This window comes from Notamacropus eugenii, chromosome 3, assembly GCF_028372415.1.
Source record: "Notamacropus eugenii isolate mMacEug1 chromosome 3, mMacEug1.pri_v2, whole genome shotgun sequence".
Taxonomy (NCBI): domain Eukaryota; kingdom Metazoa; phylum Chordata; class Mammalia; order Diprotodontia; family Macropodidae; genus Notamacropus; species Notamacropus eugenii.
In genome coordinates, this window is record NC_092874.1 from 321,282,654 (window position 1) to 321,303,025 (window position 20,372).

Consider the following 20,372-nt stretch of genomic DNA (forward strand, 5'->3'; position numbering starts at 1 on the left):
TTCTTCTTGCCTATTTTAATTCCTTCAATTTCTTTTTCTTCCTTTATTGCTAAAGCTAACTTTTCTAGTACCATGTTGAATAACAGTGGTGATAATGGACATTCTTGTTACACCTCTGATCTTATTGGGAGTGCATGTAGCTTATCCTCATTACATATAATGCTTGCTGATGGTTTAAGGCAAATGAAACTTACCATTTTAAGGAAGGCTCCATGTATTCCTATGCTCTCCAGTGTTTTCAATAGGGATGGGTGTTGTATTTTGTCAAAAGCTGTTTTTTCATCTATTGAAATAATTCCATGTTTTCTGTTAGGTTTTTGTTGCTATGATCAATTTTACTGACAGTTTTCCCAACATTGAAGCAAATGTCCATTCCTGGTATTAATCCTACCTAATCAGAGTGTATAAGTTGCTATAATCTTTCTTCTAATATCTTATTAAAGTTTTTTTGCATCTATATTCATTAGAGAAATTGGTCTGTACTTGTCTTTCTCTGTTTTGCCTCTCCCTTGTTTAAATATCAGAACCATATTTATATCATCAAAAGAATTTGGTAGGACTCCTTCTTCACCAATTTTTCCAAGTAGTCTATGTGGCGTTGTAACTAACTGTTATTTAAATATTTGACAGAATTCACTTGTAAAATCATCTGGCTCTGAAAATTTTTTTCTAGGGAGTTCGTTGGTGGATTGTTCAAGTTCCTTTTCATAGATGGGGTTATTTAACTATTTTATCCCTTCCTCTGTTAATCTGAGCAATTTATATTTCTTGTAAATAGTCATCCATTTCACTAAGGTTGTCAAATATTTGGGCATACAATTGGGCAAAATAATTTCTAATTATTGTTTTAATTTGTTCTTCATTGCAGGTGAGTTCCCTCTTTTCATTTTTGATATTGGCAATTTGCTTTTCTTTCTTTTTTAAAATCAAATTGACTAAAGTTTTATTCATTTTATTGTTTTTCCAAACAATAAAACCAAATCCTAGTTTTATTTATTGGTTCCATAGTTTTCTTAATTTCAATTTTATTAATTTTTCTTTGGTTTTCAGCATTTATAATTTGGATTTTACTTGGGGATTTTCAATTTGTTTTTTTATCTAATTTTTTCAGTTGCATGCCCAATTCATTGATCTCCTCTGTCTCTGTTTTATTAATGTAAGCATTCAGAATGATAAAACTTCCCCTAAGTACTACTTTTGCTGCATTCCATAACTCTTAGTAGGTTGTTGCATTATTGTCATTCCCTTAAATGAACTTATTGACTGTTTATATCATTTGTGCTTTGATCCACTCATTTTTTAGTATTAGATTATTTAGTTTCCAATTATTTTTGGTATATCTTTCTATGGTCCTTTATTACATACAATTTTTTTTTAACAGAGTAGCCTTTATTCAATAAACACAGACCCTAAACACATTGTCATATTGCAAAGCAGAAAAAGCTACAGAAAAGTTGAAGGAAAAAGGAAGGAGAGGGAGAGAAGAGTTGGGGGAGGAGGAGGGAAGGAAGGAAGCAACAGCTATGGCTCTAGATAAGGAATTCAACAACTCACAGACTCTGAAACAGGCAAACATTCAGCTCAACTGGCCTGAACCTAAGCCAGGATCCCCCCCACCCCCCGCCCCGCTCCTTCCCCCACAAAAGTACCAAGGAAGGTCACAAGCTCACAATTATTTTGGTTTTCACCAATATTAACACAAAGGAAAAAAAAATAAAGCCCAGAAACACGTTTGAAGGGGTGCCCCAGAAATCTGCCATCAGTAGGGAGAAAATCTCAGCTTTCTCAGCTTTCAGTTTGTTAGTTACGCATGGCACAGCAGAAGTGGTGGTGGTGGCAGTGGAAGTCCCAGGCCCCTTAGCAGCAAACACATTTAGAATCAGGAGAGGGATGGGTTTCATGCCAAGCAGATTGGAGACACAAGGGACGGGTGGAAGAGGGTTGGGGAGGCTGGGGGGTGAGTCGGAGGTCTCCGCTGTGGCAAGCAAGGGGGTGGTGATGGAGGAGGAAGAAGAAGAAGAAGGGGTGGAGGGTTGAGAGAGGTTGATGCTGAGGTGATCAGGGATCTTGACGGAGGCTGCCTGGGAGGAGGGTTTAGCGTTTTCTAAGCTGACATTAATTGGATTTTGGGCCAGGCTAATATTGGCAACAGATCCAGTGATGGCAACCTGCCTATCAGTAGATCCTTCCACTGGATTGGCAATTTTCATCTAAGCCCCAGACATCTGACCAGTCTCATCGATTTTGGCACCTTGACGCCCGATTATGTAACCAATTAAGTCATTTGGAATGGTGAGTTCATGAGAAGTAACCTGAGCAGATGCATCCAAGCCTGCACTGAATTTGGTGTTGCCATGAGTCATGGGAAAGTGAGACTGTTGCATTGCCAACTGGTGCAGCTTGGTCAAATCTGACTGTGGAATGGCATACTGTCCTTGAATGGTATAGGCCTCTAGAGGTGGTCCCTCCAGGTCAGGGTTGAGGCGCACATGGATGGGGTGGTGTGGGGAAAGCTCACAGTGATGCTGCCTGTGCTGTACCTGTCCTGACCACCTGCAAAGATGACTGGAGAACTAGACGGCGGATACGGGATGGTCACGTTCTTCGAGGGATACTCCAACACGACCACGCAGATCTGTTTGATACACTCAATGATAGATTGAGGGATGCCAGCAATAGTGATGGCCCGCTCAGTTGAGTTTGGTAGCATATCACCTGCCACCTGGACCTGAGCCCCTGTACTCCTTGATCTTGCATCCTCCTTTTCCAATGGGAGAGCCACACTGGCTGGCAGGGACCACAAGCCTCAGGGTGACTAGCGGTCTGCTGGCAGCTGTACTATTGGTCATAGAGCTGCTGATGTCCTCTTCCAGTTTGTCAATAATCATTGCAAAGGCTTTAAAGATGGCTTTGGTGGGTCCAGCCAGAGTAATTATTCTCTCAGGACAATTCCCTTCTGAGAGGTTGATATGAACGCCACTCTTTTCAAGCATCTTCTTGACCGATTCTCCTTTCTTTCCAATAATGATTCCAACTTCTTTTCCATGCATAAGTAGCTGGATGTTGAGAGTGACATTTAGTCCACCTTCAATCACACCGGTGTCCATGTTGAGCAGTGTTCTGGGGATTTGGACTTCTTAAAGTGGTCAAGTCTTTGGTCACTGGTGGGAGTGGAAGCCAAAAATTTCTGGCGTGAGGCAAGTGAAGGGAAAAGGGGGAGCGGGAGGTAAATGGAAGGGCTGGAGGCCGGGGGTGGAACAATAGCAGCGGGCGGGAAGGTGAGGGGGTAACCACGGGCGGGCCGAGGAGGAATGGGGGGTGGAGGAGGAAGGAGGGAGAGCGAACCTGGGGAGGGTGGAGGGCGGCGGAGGGCAGGAGCGGGTGGGCAGGAGAGGGCGAGGGCTGCAGCTGCTCCAGCTGCTGCCTCTGCTGATCTGGGCTAAATATAATTTTTATTGAATCATGATGTGAAAAGCATGCATTGAATATCTCTGCCTTTCTGCACTGGATTGTGAAGTTTTTAGCCCCAGTACATGGTCAATTTTTGTGCATGTGCCATGTACCACTAAGAAAAAGATTTCTTTCTATCCCCGTTCAGTTTTATCCAGAGGTCTGTCATATCTACCATTTCCAGAATTCTATTTACCTCCTTAACTTCTTTCTTGTTTATTTTGAGGTTAGATTTATCAAGCTCAGAGAGGGGGGGGGTTGAGGTCCCCCACTACTATAATTTTGCTGTCTGTTTCTTTCTGTAACTCCCTTAACTTCTCCTCTAAGAATCTGGATGCTATACCACTTGGTGAATATCTGTTTAGTAATGATATTACTTCATTGTTTTTGGTGACTTATCTCCTTTGATTAGATCTATTTTTGCTTTTGTTTTGTCTGAGATGAGGATTGCTACCCCTTCTTTAGTTACTTTAGCTGAAGCATGATATATTCTACTCCAGTCTTTTGCCTTTACCCTTTATAAATCCCCCTGTTTCAAATGTGTCTCTTGTAAACTACATATTATAGGATTATTATTTTCAATCCATTCTGCTAACCGCCTCCATTTCATTGGAGAGTTCATCACATTCACAGTTATGATTAGTATTTGTGTTTTCTCTCTTTCTTATCCCCCTTCTCCCACCCAAGATTTTATTTCTCCCTTCTACTTTCCACTCCTCAAAAGTTTTACTTTTGACCAATGCCTCTCTTAGTCTTCTCTTCCTCCTATCAATCCCTTCCCTTTTCTTTCCCCTTTTCAGTCCTGTTTCCTGCACTGCAAGTTAGATTTCTATTCTTGATTTAGAATGGTATCCCCTCTTTGAACAAAATCCCATGAGAGTAAAACTCCAACAATGCTCATCTCCTTCCTTTCTTGCCCTGTTTTCTGCCTATTCACGTGCTGTAATTTACACTATTCTACTTTCTTTTCTCTTCTCTCTTTGCATGTTTTAATTGTTTTTTTATTATCTCAACAGTTAATTTATACCCACACCCTCTACCTATGTATAGCCCTTTAAAATATCAAAATAGATTTACAGTTCTCATGATTAACAAGTATCATCCTCCCATTTGGGATATAAACAGTTGACTCATATTGAATAGCAAGTTTTTTTTTCCCTTCTGTTTACCTTTTTAATCTTCTCTTGAGTCTTTATTCGAACATTAAGTTTTCTACTGATCTCTTGACTTTTCATTGGGAAGTTCTGCAAATACCTTATTTCATTGAGTGATCATCTCCTTTTCTGAAATATTTTGCTAAATTTTTCTGGGTAAGTGATCCTTGGTTTTTAGTCCAAGCCCCTTTTCCTTACAGAATATCATATTGTAAGCCCTCTGATCTTTTAATGTAGAAACTGCAAGGTATTGTGTGATCCTGACTCTAGTTTCTCAGTATTTGAATTGTTTCTTTCTGGCTGCTTGCAATATTTTCTCCTTAACCTGACAATTCTGGAATGTGTTAACAATATTCCTTGGAATTTTCAATTTGGAAATCTCTTCATGATGTGTTGAGTTGATTCTTTCTATGACTATTTTGCTCTCTGATTCTAGGACCTCAGGGTAGTTTTCCTTGATGATTTCTTGGAAGATACTGTGTGGTTTTTCTTTTCTGAAGAGACTTTTTTTTTTTCATCATGGCTTTTAGGGACACCAATAATTCTTAGATATTCTCTCCTGGATCTATTTTCCCGGTCAGTTGTTTTTCCAATGAGATATTTTGCATTTTCTTCTATTGCACTCTTTATATTGTAGTTTGACTGATTATTGATGTTTCATAGAGTGATTAGTTTCTAATTGTTGTATTGTAATTTTTAATGGATTGTTTTCTAAAGTTAACTTCTGTACCTCCTTTTCAATTTGCCCAATTTTTTCCTTTTAAGGAGTTGTTTTCTACAGTTATGTTTTGTACCTCTTTATCTACTTGATCAATGTTACTTTTCAAGGAGCTGATTGTATTTTTAAAATCATTGGCCAATTGTACTTCTGTCTCTCTAATTTGACTTTTAAGATCCTTCTTGTGCTCTTCTAAGAATGCTTTTTGGGCACGAGGCCATTTCATATTCCCTTTTGAAGTTTCAGATATGGGTATAGTGTCAATGCTGTCCTCTTCTGAATTCATATTTTGATCTTCCCTGTCACTGTACTAAGATTCTATGGTCTTTGCTTTTCTAACTTGCTTCTTGCTCATGGTGATTCCTTTTTTCTGGCTTTTAATGTGTATCTCTGCTTCTGGGGCATATGGGGCTTTGTCTCACATTTCTGGTTTTGGGAGCTTGGGGCCTGTTTATTGACTTCATGTGTTGTGGCCTCTCATGTTCTCAACTACAAGTTATATAATGCTGCAGCTTACCTGGTCCTGACCTTGGTGGTGTGTGCCAAAGCCAAGGTCAGGTGAAATTTCCTTGGGGTTACTACCTTATGTAGTGAGGTGTGAAGGAGTGGTATTTTGACTCTTGGAGGTCTCCTCCTCTCCTAGTGCTGCACTAGTACATAGGCAGGATCAGTGGCTCATGAACTCCATTTGTACTGGTGTCTGCCTAATTCTCCTGGCTGTGTTAAGGGACACCTGTGGTCCTAGTGTTTGTGCTTACTAGTTGCATCCCCCCTGGGGCTAAGGATCTCCTGCTTGTCAGCTGAGGTGGAGCTTGCTATGATGTCTCTGGTCCTTCACTGGTCCCCTTCAGACACAGCAAGAGGTACCCTTCCTATCAATCTCTGTACCCTCCTGTGCTAAAGACTGTTTTACCCCTTCTGGTTGCTCCATTATTCCAGGTTTTTTCCTGGGGCATTATTCTCTGAGTTTTTTAAGGTCAACAAGGGAGGGTTAGAGCACCACTTAATAGTTTACTCTGCCATCTTGACTCCCAAAAGTTCAAGCAGATGACTTTCAAGCATTTAGTGATAGCCCTAGGAGTAGCTACTATCGCTCCAGTGTGCCTTGTACTTCTCTCTCCATTAGGAAGGTTTCTTTATTGATTCTCTAGGCTTCTTAACATTAATCATCATGCCAACCACAAATAGTGATAATTTCGTCTCCTTCTTGCTCATAGCTGTACCTTTAATTTTCTTCTCTTGTCTTAGTGAATTCTACTACAACATCAAGATGCTTCAGTTCCATGACACCTCAAAACTGCTTGGGGCCTTCTGACACTGGAACATACATCTTGCCCCATGGCTTTTCACCTTGGAATATCTGGTCCCTTTCTTCCTTGGTGAATCCCTCCAGTTGCCTCCTTTTTGGGTGGAGCCCAGGATGGCTGGCTCATTTGTGTTTCTGACTTTCCTGTCTTCTTTCAAATACCAGTCAAGTACCCTCTACAGAAAGTCTTTCCCAATCTCCCTAACTGGTGATGTCTCCCTCTTTTGATTATTTCCATTTTATCCTTTACATAACCTTTTTATAAAAAATAGTTTCCATATTTTATTACCCATTAGACTGTGAGCCCTTTGAAACTATGGATTATCTTATATTTCTCTTCTTAGTATAGTTTCTGCACAGAGTAAGTGGTAAAAAAAAATGCTTATTAAATGAATGACTGACTAACCTAATTCCTTTATTTTAAGGTTTAGAGTTTGAAGAGGGTTGTAGAATTTGTCTATTTGGTTATCAGGTGGATCATGCCCCTTATTCTTCATTTTGCATATGACAAAACTGAGCCTCAGAAAGTTTAAGTATCCTGCCTAAGATTAGACAAACAGTAAGTGGCCAAATTGGAGATCAAATCTGTTTCCTTTGATTAGAATTGTTTCTGCTACACAAGTATTGTGTTAAAGCCAAAATTCAAATCCATGTCTGTGAAACAAAGCATTTTGCATACACACACATGCACACACACACGTTGTATGTATGTATATATGCATACATATGTATATATACATACATACACATACCTTACACTAATGGTACTGTGACTCTATCAATTGCTGTTTAAAAATACCTACCACTTACCTACTATCTGGTAATCCTTCCCCTCTGCTGTCCTCAGAATTATTGTAATGAAAAATTCCCCACCCCATCCTTCCCCCTACCTGTTTTCTGTCTCCTCAGGTTGCATGCTGCCTTTTGATAAAATTTCCTCCTCTTATTTGCCCCTTTGAGATTGGGCTTGATGGTTTGTTTGTTTTTTTTTTCAATAAGAGTTCACTTGCATAATAATATAATTTTATGAAACTGAGTGCCATTGGTCAAGAATTTGACGTCCCTGATGGATGAACCAGTAACCCAGGAGTAGCTCACTGCAGATATCTGATACCTTTTGAGATGATAATATGTAACTTTTTAGGAAGATTTCATTCTATCTACCATGAATACATAAATGTACCTCTGGTAAACTTTCATTGTGGCTTTGCATTTGTTCATTTGAAAAGAATGAGCCTTATCAGTTCCTTATGAGGCACCTTGATCCGTATAATTTCCTTTGGACTTTTGATTCAAGCAACTAAAAACCAATTAGCTGCCATGATATTTGTCATTAGTGCTATCATGATATTTCTTAGAAAAATAAATGGAATTGGCTATTTTGTTCTCTTTAAAATTCCTAACTAAGATCATAGCTTATGTAAGCCCAGTGAAAAACAATCCTCCACTAACTCAATGGCTGTTTAGATCTTTTTATTGATTATTTTTTAATAAACCATTGTCACTTATACTGAAAGTATGACAGTATAATGAAATTTGAGATTGTTTTATTAGCTTTTAGAATGAGACTTAGATTTGTGGCTAATCACATTCTTCTAAATAAAGGGCACCATTTCCATTCTAGCAGATTGCTATATCTTCCCTTTTTAACCTTTAGGAAAGATAGGGACCTCCCTAGGAATAATTGTCTCAGACATTGGCAGTACTTCTTCCCCTTAAATAATCATACTTATGTTGCTAAAAGAAACATGTCAAGTAGGTAGGAGTAAACCACAGGGAATAAGTAGTTAGTAACAAAATGACAAAATAATCAACACTAGTGACAGGGAGCATTGGATTGTCACAAAAATTCTGTTTTACATGATTTTGGTTTGCTGAACCATAGACCTTAATGTAGGTGATCTACAGAGTGTTTCTCAATTGTATATTCATGATTCATGTATAGATGATTGTGTGTTTACTTAAATTTTATCAACATTTGTCTATTATAAGAAGGAGAAGTCTTTCCAATGTTCTGGAATTATACATCATCACTTAGATATCATTGATCTTATATTTTCTCCCTTGTCCGAATAAGAATACAGTGATAGATTAAACCAACATTGGAGTCTACACATAAATGTCACAGGGAAGAATAGAAAAATATTGCTTTTTGGTTCGTAGATGTTATTTCTGCCTACAAAAGAGATGAGATAATCTTTTCCTCTTCCTGTTTTTAAAAAATTATTTAAAATGTTACATGAAAAAGCAACAGCAAGAGTCTTGTAGTTAAGAAGAAGATGGGAAAGTCTAGATAGCCAGTGTCCTCTCCATCCAATAAACAAGCTAGAAAAACATTCAAAAAGAATACGGAGGAAATAATGATAAAACCATAAATAGATTTCAACAAGTCCAACCATACAAGCCAAGATACACAAGAGGAGACCTAGAAGTATTCAAGCTGATTTAAAGGGAGAAATTCCAGAGCTTCTTTAGGCCAGTAATATCTTGACCCTTGCCTGTCAGAATGGCAGTGGGAGACAGAATCAGTCTCTGTGCTTAGCACTGTGCAAAAAGCCAGAGGTCTTCCAAAGTATTTGATGTCAGTGCTCCTTTTATGGACAAAACAGGACACAGAACCAACTCTCAGTTGATAGTACTGGGTAGGCAAGAGGTTGTTCTCCATAAAACTAAAAACCAGTCTAAATTTTAGCATCAGGTCAGCATATGTCAAGGCTCCAGTAGACGATACAGTCAACTATTAGTTGGTGATTGTGCAAAGAGAAAAGATGGGACTGCAGCCAGAACCTTAGAGATTTCTTTATAAGATTTTCTCCCTTTTATCATATATATGTTTTATCTGTCCATAGCTGTTTGCATGTTATTTCTCCCAGTAGAAAGTGGCCCCGTTGAAAGAATAATATTTTCCCACTTTTATAACTTTTCTCTTTATCTCCAGTGCTTAGCATAGTGCCTGGTACATGGTAGAAACTTTATAAATACTTGTTCACTTGACTTGAATCCAACTGAGGCTACATAACACAAAGGGAGAAAGTAGGCATTGTAGCAAAGAAAAGGATCTAGTCTCAACCTCCCCATCCAAATATTTACAGTAGCACCCAGACTGCAGAGGAAACAAGACCATGCAAACTATGAACAGCTCATCCAAGAGTGCAAGAGAGGGAATGGCCTAGTCTTTGCATAAAACCTTAACTTAGGAACTGAGGATGAAGATACGACTAAATACATGAAAATTCCAAATAAAATGGAAAAATGGGAAAACATCATTATAGAGGGGAAGAACAGTTTTCCCCAAACAAGAAGAAATGATTACAAAATATAAATTGTACAGTTTTGATACATTGAAAAAGTTTTGCAAAAGCAAACTCAATATGATTAGAAGTAAAATGGAAATAGATAAAATATCTTTGCAGAAAATTTCACTGATAAAGGTTTTATATCCATGAATATAGAAATTGATGCAAATATATAATAACCAAAACTGTTTCCAAAAATTAAGTATTCAAGGAATATCAGCTATTTTTATACAAATTAAGAAATTCAAACTATCAAAAATCACATAAAAATAAAAAATCGCTACTGATCTGAGAAATGACAAGAAAGATCAGAAATGACCAGAGAAAACTCTGAGATTTACTCATGAGATTATGACACATGAAAAAAAGGATATATACACTTTTTTTGGACTATGGGAAGACAGACATACTAGAGGGACACCTGGTGTGATGGCATTAGCATTTCCCACCTATAACATCATTTTACTATAGAAGACAAAGCTGCTCTCAGGGCCTGAGTGATCCTACTTCCCTGATTTTAATTACTGGTTGTGAGATATAAAAAGTCTCAGCTGGGTGTAATCTGGACCTCTCAGACTTGAACAGTGCCTAAGACCACAGGGTTTGCCAACCATTATGACACACTGACTATCTACAAACCTGATGACATACTGACCAGATGCCTTTCCAGATGGAGACAAGGAGAGATGGGTCCAGAGAAGTTAAATGTCCCTGTATCCTTGTTATATATCCTTGCTGTGTTAGGGCAAAGTAAAACTCTTTTGCTAAAATGTTTATTGACTTTCAAGTATCTCATTTCATCCCAATATGAAATGTGTATTAAGAAAGTACTGGCATTACAACCATGCTTATAACGCTCAGGAAGACTCATGTAAACTGATGTTATGTAAAATTAACAGCTGTAGGAATACACACACACACACACACAATTACAATATAGTAAAAGTTTTTAAAAGAATTTAAAAATGCTCCATCAATGTATTGACTAACCATGATTCCGTATGATGTCATGAAGAATTATCTTCCCACCTCTTGGCAGAAAGTTGATGGTCTAGAGTTGTAGAATTGAAATATCTGTTTCCTAACATGACTGATTTGCTGATTTGTTTTGTCTTTTTAAACATATTAAGTATAGGAGAGGGGTTATATTTCTCAAGTGGAAGAATTGGTAGATAGAGATAGAAATCCAAAATACGAAGAAGAGTGTCAATGACACATTTAAAGGAGGCAATGACATGTAAGGTGGTTTTGTTTATGATAATATTAAATTTACCATACAGAAACTCCTACCAAGATGACTTTCTGAATGGGAGGTAGCTGATCAATTCCCTAAAACAATATCTAAAGTTTGTACCAGACCAAATAATGACCACGAAATATAATGCAAAACTGCAGTGATTTTTACCCCAGAACTGTACAAAACATCACCAGATGCAAAAATAACCACAAGAGTAACACAAGAATGGATTATATAGCATTCTTTCTGACTATTACAACTGCTTGGTCATTCCTTTCCACATGGCTTTTAGTCATCTCCTCTACACAGATACTTCTGGTAATTTCCTTTTGTGTCTTGCTGGATGAAGTAATACAGAGATTTCCCATACTTCCTCTTGAATTCAGATCTAATTTTCAGCATATCCACTTCACTGCAGGAGACCATGATCCAGATTAGGACCTTGTCTCGGGTCCCCTTGCCCTTCATGGAATCATAAAGTCAGTCAGCAAAACACAGGGGTTTGTTCTAAATGCATTGGACCAGGTAGAGGAAGACGTTTTCAAGATTTCCTTTGACCTCTTTCTTGATGCTCTCTAACATGTCATAAGGGCTGTAACTCTTGTACCTTTCAAACACTTTCTGGAGGTGGCACACACTCCTCTCAGTCATAGTACTGATCCATTTAGGGACATCAGTCCCCTTCCTCTTTACTCCTGCATCAGAGAGTTCCCGAGCATCTTGGTCAATCAGCTCATAATCAATCGCAGAGCCATCCTCTGCCCGTCTACCCTTTGCCAGGGCAACCATCAATTTGCGGAAGTCACCAGATGTGTCCGAAATAATGTCCTTCTCCAACTCTGTCTTGTACATTTATCTGCAGACTTTGTTGATTTTATAGAGCTCCGAGTTTGTCCGTAAGTAGATGATTTCAATGAGGCAATCTTCATCAGTACCCAGGCCCTTCATGGAGACTTTCAGCTCTGAAGCATCATCCTGAGTAGGTGTCTTCAAAGGGCCCAAAATCAGTGTCTCCAGGTGGCCAGATAAGGCAGATATCAATGCTGATGAGTTCCTTCTTGGTCCTTCTCTGATAAGCAAAGGCAACGTCCTGCCTTTGTTCATTGCTGCGATTTCTCAAAATGTTGACGATGGTGACTTCCTCCACCCCTTTGGTCTTGATGGATGTCTCCATTTTTAGAGCATCCTTCTCGGCATCAAAGTTGTTGTAAGCCTTGACGGAGCCATATGCACTTGGCGGTGCAGAATGATCACCTTGAGCTTGCACAAAATTTCGTGAATTTTAGACATCTTGAAAGAAGCTGTGCCAAGCGCAGACAGAGCAGAGAGCCAGTCGGGCTTCAGGCCAAATCTAAGCATTTTCAATGGCTGTCTAACATGCCTGGTTTAGTTTCCTTCCTCAACGCAAACTGCTGGCTTTTTTTTAGTATTTCTCAGGTAAAATTGCACAATATAAAAGATATATTTCCTGATCCCCCTTAATTATAGTGTCTTCCTTCAATTTAAAGTCTCCAATTTATCTCTTCTTTACATAGTTGTTTGTCTGACTCTCTTCATGCCCGATTAGATTATAATGTCATTGAAAACAGGGACTTTCATTTGCCTTTATTTTTATTTCAAACACTCAGCATAATGCATGACATATATTAGTCACTTAATAAATACTTATTGATTAACTGTCATTTAGTTTTCACAAGACTCATTTTACTTATCTGTAAAATGACAATAAAATCAAATAGCACCAAGCTTTAACATGCAATAAAAATGGGAAAATTAAGTGAATTGAATTTGTTCACTAAAAGTTAAAAAACACAGCAACATATATTGTGGGAAATAACAGAGACTTTTAAGATAATCAAATCCAAACTCCTGTCTTTTTCCCCCATTAATAGTGTTTCAATTTTTTCAATTACATGTAAAGATAGTTTTCACCATTCATTTTTGTAAAATTTTGAGTTCCCATTTTCCATTTCTCCCTCCCTTCTTTTCCTCCCTCCCTTCCCCAAGACAACAAGCAATCTGATACAGGTGATGCATGCACAATCCTGTCAAACACATTTATAGATTAGTCATGTTGTGAAAGAAGAATCAGGACAAAAAGGAAGAACCATAAGGAAGAAAACAACTCAAAAAAAGTGAAAATCGTATGCTTTGATCTGCATTCAGACTCTATATTTCTTTTTCTGGATGTAGTTAGCATTTTCTATCATGAGTCTTTTGGAATTGTCAAAAGTATGTTTTTAAAGATAATTTTTAGCACTAGGGAGGAGAGACAGTACCTATAGTTATTTATTATTTAATAGAACCCATATTTTCATAAGTGGAGTCCATGGTTCTAACAACCAGCATGATAAAGGTAAAAAATCGGTCAAAAGTCAACAACTCAAATCCCACATAATGAAAAAGACTTCTCCCATGGCTAGTGCCTTCCATCTGCAATTACCTTCTAAGTATTCTGCATATATTTTATGTCTATATCCATGTCTATGTCATCTATATCTATATCTACCACTCATCACCTGTAATCTATCATTGTACCTATATTGATCTATGTGACTACCTACCTACTTTATATTTACATGCTGTTCTTTGGTATGTAACTCCCTAAGGAAAGGACAGCAGTATTTTTTTTCTTTGTACCCTTAGCACTAAGCACAATTTCTGGCATAGAGAAAATGCTTAGTAAATGTTCAAATTCTCAGTTTGAAAAATACAAAAATATACTTAAATTTTAGGGGAAAAGATGAGACATATGTAATTGTTTTGAAGAAGACAAGTAAATGACTTTACTCCCACAGAAAACTTACACATTCTGAACTGAACAACATACCATTGGTAGATAAGTACTATATGCTGAGACACTTCATCAGGAAAGGTTAGAACATGATCAAGTGTATCTGGGAAAGTTGTTAATCTATCCAAAATACAGAAAAAAAGGTTGAAGAAATAAATATCAAAATATTACTTGTTTTCTGAGTGGCATCCTTGTTCTATTGTCAGCCAGGCTGAGATCTTCAAATCATAAATGATAATATGTGACAGAATAAAGAATAGTTCACTGAAGACAAAATGCAAAGAATAGCAAAATAACAAACACATCCTATCATAGATATAACTATTCAATTAATTTCTATTGAAAATTTCTTGGTAAACTATTCAGTCTTCCAAATTTGCCTATGAAGACTGTTGAAACTAAAAGAAAGAAAAAAGTTTACATGTTGTGATTGATTGGCTGTATTAAGTCAATGTGTCTTGCTGTATTTTAGTCAACGATTACGTGCAGAGATGCTTAGAGTACCCATTTTAACCACATAAGTAGGATGTAGAGATATAGTGATAGTTTTCATATAGTCCATGCCTAAAGAATTAAATGATTTTGGTTCAGATTTTTAACTTAACTTAATTTCTATAATGACTTCACATTTTATTGGATGTATGAGTCCATGCCTTTCATGGGATGAACTTATGTAATCACTCAAAATCTTGAGAAAAAAAATGCCTGTTGAGGGGGGAATATGCCTTAACTAGAGCCTATGCCAAGAACTTCCATAAGATCTCACCATTTTTTGGGGTCAGAATGGGATATTTCCTATTCTTCCCATTGTTGTGAATAATAATATTAGCCACAAGAGGAATAATTTCTGGTTATAAGGGGACAACTTTTCTGTAGCATTGCATTTGCAAATCCACCTTCAAAGTGTAACTTGAGTTCCATCTTCTTCATGAAGACAATCATAACTTCTTTATTACTGTTAATTGATTTCTCTCTTATAAGTCTGAAAGTAGACTTAGAGTGTACTGTGCAATTTAGCAAATATATCCCAACAAATTTATGCCATTCTCTACTTATTTCATATTTCTTAGTAATATCTTTCTAAACTGGATATATATTCTTTTTCTCATATGCTTATGTCTGCTATGAGAACTAGTGGTTCTCAAAGTTATTAAACCATAACAAATTAAACACAGAATCATATATTTCTCCCATTGGAATGTTTTGACATCATTTCATTCAATCCTTTATTTTTATAATCAAAGGAATGCAGTGTCCCAGAGGTGAAATGATTTATCCACAGGCACAGAATTAATTGATCAAAATTAATGTCCTTTCTATTATGCAGTCTAAAGAATGAATGTATGGATAGCTACTGATCAAAAGGGGAAAAAAAAAGCCCCTAATGGCAAAACACTGGAAAAGAAATGAAAAATGATGAAACTATAAACCATTCTAGGAATTTAAATCATAATAAAATAACACTTTGAAATAAAACATTTAAGAGGGTTCATTTCACTTTTCTAAGAAATGAAATTCTTCTAAAGAATGTACAGAATATAGAAGAGATAAAATTCTTGGCAAGTGGGCTTTCAATGTATTAGTGATTAAATATCAAAAGGAAAATGTGTCCAAGATATAGGATTGATTGAATGAAGTTTTGGACCACCATTATCTGTTGGGAATAGAGAATTCTAAGGGGGAAATTAAAGATCTACCTGATTAATTTAGTTGAGATAATTTAAGGAACTTTAGTTTTCAAGGAAATCATATGTTGAAACAGGATTTAAAGAATAAACAATGACTTAGAAAGGAAGAAACAAGTTTTAAGTGAAGTATTGTTATTTGTTCATTTACTTTTATCACCTCAGGCAGAAAGATAACTACTTTTCAGTTGTATTAACATCACAGTAGGAGGCAGGAGGAAAATAACTGTAATAATTTTACCAGAATCCAAAACTTCCTCAGAAATTGTTCTTATAGCAAATTAAATCATTTTCTTACAAGAAGCTGGATGGTTTTGAGGGCATTTTTCTTGAGAAAGTGAGCCCCTCTCTTCATTGGTCAGAAGTATTTAGTTTGTGGTATTTGAGTTTTTTATCTCATCCAATTAACAGCTCTTCATCTCTCTCATTCTAATGCCTATGATCGACTCCTTTATATCTGATCTTTTGCACAATATTGTATTCAGATTCTACATCACAAATCAAAATTGGTTTTTCAAAGAGCACTGATAAAATCTGAAAAGTTTTCATAGGTAACACTAGTCCATCATATTATAATCTAGTATGTTGACTATCTCTGAATAAATTCTTTTAATCTAAATACCTTTGTTCCTTGGCCTAATCAACTTGGCTGTATCACAAAGAATAAGTTGAAAGGATACATCTACATTTGCATAACAAAACAGGTTGACTATTAACACTATTTCCTTGCATAAAAATAGACTAATCATCCAAATATAGGAGTTAGATTAAATTGAATACTGAATGAAAAGTGAGATTCTTTAGTCTTGAAACATCACATCCTGGCCACCTTATTAATGCCTGCAGATGTAAGGGATGTTTGTCTACTAAATAAAAAGAAAGTTGTTAAGCAAGCTCTTATCCCTCATTGTACATAAAAATTGACATCTTACTATGTATTACAAGGTCTTTTTGCTAAGTACTTATAAAGTTATTAATTAAAGCAAAATACCTATCCTTTACAAAATTCTATTCCAAACTAAATTATATTATATTTTATTGGATCTGTGATATCATTAATATGAAGTTAATCATGTCTTCTTATAAATGCTTTGCAAAGGGATACCCCAAATTCTAACTCACTTGATACTGAATTGGGTATTAATAGAATGTATGAACCATAAAGCAATTATGCCCTATTATATTGTTATGTAACACGTTCACTCTTCTTTTTTTTTGGCCATTCATCTCTTAGATGACGTTCTTTACAAGGTTTGTTTTACACAGTTCTTCCTGGTAATGTAGTCAAAGAGGCCTCATGCCTTACATACAATATGCTTCCAAGGCCTGCTTTTATCAGGATAGGTTTTCTGGTTACTGTGCTGTAAGGGAATTGCCAACCCTCAGGTCTCTTGGATGGTGTCCACCAATCACAGCTCAGGTAATCTGAGGGGAGATTGGTAAGGCATGAACAAGATGGCACTGGGAGGAAGGGTTCCACCCCTGTTCACCACCAGATACTTCCTGAAACATGGCTGGAAAGCAGTAGCAAAACTTGCTTAAACTAGTTTAATCTTGCTTGTGCTGCTTACGTAACTAAGGCGTACATGATACTATATAAGTGCCCGAGCTAGTTTGAATAAACGGAGTTGCCTTACATCTTTGCCCCCCGCCTCATCATTACTCACAGCGAGCTCCTTCAGGGTCGACAGGCCCTGCTGGTCAGATAAACCTGTTGGCTCGGGGTGAATGGCCCCCACTAAATCCCGTTCACTGTGCTATAGAAGATAGGAGCAGAGAAAGCCAAGCGATGGTCTTGATAAGCTGAAGCCTGCAGATGGCCTTGATGAGCTGAAGCTCAGTCTAATGTAGAACTGTGCTGCCCAGCACAGTGACATATACCAAAAATTAAATGCTCTGTAAAGATGAGAGATATAACATCCAAAAGAGAAAAGGAAACAGTAGTGTTAGGACTTCACCAGAGGACATTGGCAGCCCTGAAACACTGGAGTTGTGAGCTACCCTGGATAACCATGTGTCCTGGCTATGCATGGCCGCTATGCATGGCCACATCTGTGCCTAACCACATGAGTTTCTGTGATGTACCTTTTCAAATTTGCTATGTGTCTAAATGTGCTTTTTTCAGAATACCCCCTTTTAGAGGATGAGAGCCAGGAATATTGAGAACCTGAGAACATAATTGCTCTACACTGCATGTTCTTCAGTGCTTGCTGGATCCTGGAGGGAATGCAATGTCATCATGAATACCCTCTTCCATTGATTGTTTGATTACTTGTGTCTATGCTGTGTTATATGTGTGTGTGTGTGTGTGTGTGTATATACATATATATATATATATCACAATGTATATTGTGTCTATAGGAAAAATATTTTCTTATCGTTTTGTTTGCTATGCCATTTTTGTTTTCAACTAAAAAAAATAATTAATATGCGTTTATTTTCTGTTCCTTCCACTCCCCTCTCCTCGTGCAAAAAATATGCAGTCAAGCCAAACAAATTACCATATCAAACAATTCTTTAAAGTATATTAAATATTTATTAAGTTTACCTTCTCTCTGTCAGAAAGTTCGTAGCATTCTTACCCCAAAAAGAACAATAAAAAGAAAAGGATGCTTATATGTAATGTTTGTTGTTTTGAACTAATATGACCTTTGACTAGCTAGTAAGAGACAAAAACATCAGTGAGATCTCCTGAATTTTGTCTTTGATTGGATACTGACTTACAGAGTGTATTAAACCTAGGAATATTTTTAGGGGCTCAAATAAAAGGGGTGTCCTAGGTATGATATGCATAGTAGTTGTAGATTTTCATTTAAGGAAAGTTAACATTCAACAATCAAGTTGGATGGCTCCTTAAGTTCATGAAAGCAGCATCCTATGTGACCTGGATAAATACTTTGTCTAGAAAAAGATGAAAGGAAATAATAAAGCATGCAATTGTTAAGTGTTATTTGCTTCCTTTTATCTATGTGCTTCTGTGGAGAGAATCAGTACAGAAGAGAAAAAGCCAGAGTTAGGGAAAGAAAGCAGATGGGGAGATATTTGGTCAACAGCTCTTTGGTAAAGCAGTGTCTTCAAGTATCATTTCTCCCTACTGAAATGAAAAGGTCAACCTCCTGATTTTCTGAACAGTTATTCTATTTTTATTATTTGAATAACCAAAGCTTCTCCTATCTAAAGACTGATTCAGTGAACAGACTGAAAAGTAATTATATGTGCCATTACATTTTCTGTATTATTTCTGATAAAAGTTCTGTAGGTGGCTCACGCTAAACAATCACTAAATAAAAACGCATGGATTGCAGGCATCATTTCTGTGAGCCACGCTATATTGACAGCAATCTATTAGATAGTGCCCTTTACCTCTGATGAACTTTTATAATGATGTCCCATGCCTCCTACCTTCTGATCTGAGTACCAAGAGACGAACTTTCAGTTTCAAAATTGACTGCAATTTTCTTTTTATTATTGACTAATTGAAAACTTCAACAGTCACCTAAAACATGTAGGCAGTCAATTGTGAAATTCACAGTTTAACTCTTTCTGACATGAAGAAATTAGTACTTCATTATACACCAGCAGCATGAAGTGGAATGAGCAGAGCACATTACCAACACATCTATGTTTTTGGCCTATTTTCACTGCTAATCATAGTCATAATCATACTCATAGTCATAGTAAAGATACATTTCTTAAGAACCTATTATATTCCAGACAAAAAAGGAAACATAGCCTCTGTCTTCAAGAAGTTTCTAATTAAATGGGTGAAGAAAAAAACCTAAGTAGTGGGGTGAAGATGGAGAGGAATGTGACTATGGAGGAGAAGTCAGAGAAGCTCCAGAGTTGTTCAGTCAGGTGAAAAACTAGTAACTATATGAGCTATACTCCTTCTTGAAATGGAGGTTTTAGAGGTCATGGCTTCACCCTCCAATCAGAAGGGCAAAGCATAGCTATGAGGCAGAGAAATAAGGAGAATGGAGTTTTACAGAATGATGATAACACTAGAATCTTCAACAGCCAAATTAGAATACTAATACCTACATTACCTGCCTCATGTATGTAAAAGTAATTTCTTACCAAAAAGCAGCATCTATCTATATCTACCTATGTATCTGTCATCTATCCATCCATAGATATAGATATATGTACAGAGATATAGACACATGACACAGCGTATATACACAAAATACATATGTGCACATATAATTTGTGTATATGCAAATACATGTACTTGTGTATGCATTACATGTAAGTGTCTACTCTGGTTCATACTGTCTGGAGACTAAGTGTTTTACATCTTATTCTCCTCTCAAGGCTGATCCTTTACCTGGAAGGTGGTCATATACCTGAGAGCCAGTGTGGCTTCAGAAAGGACTGAGGAACAGTCAATATGGTGTTTGCTGCCCGACAACCTCAGGAGAAATGCCAGGAGCAAACAGTGGTCTGTACACAACATTTGTAGATCTAACCAAGTCCTTTGACAGTTAGTCGTGAGGGCTTATGGAAAATTATGTCAAAATTTGGTTGTCCAGAGAAGTTCATCTATATTGTATGTCAATTTCATGATGGCGTGTTTGCCTGGGTTATGGATAATGGACAATGCTCTGGTGCCTTCCCAGTCACCAATGGAGTCAAACAGGGTTGTGTGCTTGCTCCCATGCTTTTTAGTATGATATTTTCAGCCACAAGTTGACACATGGTTTCAATGAGGATGAACATGGCATCAAGGTCA

At 37.1% G+C, this 20,372-nt stretch overlaps 2 pseudogenes; both read right to left on the reverse strand.

Moving 5' to 3' along the window:
* Positions 1-1,759: 1,759 nt before the first annotated feature.
* Positions 1,760-3,187, reverse strand: LOC140531583 (poly(rC)-binding protein 2 pseudogene; annotated as a pseudogene).
* Positions 3,188-11,449: 8,262 nt separating this feature from the next.
* On the reverse strand, positions 11,450-12,475 carry LOC140531584 (annexin A2 pseudogene; annotated as a pseudogene).
* Positions 12,476-20,372: the final 7,897 nt, after the last annotated feature.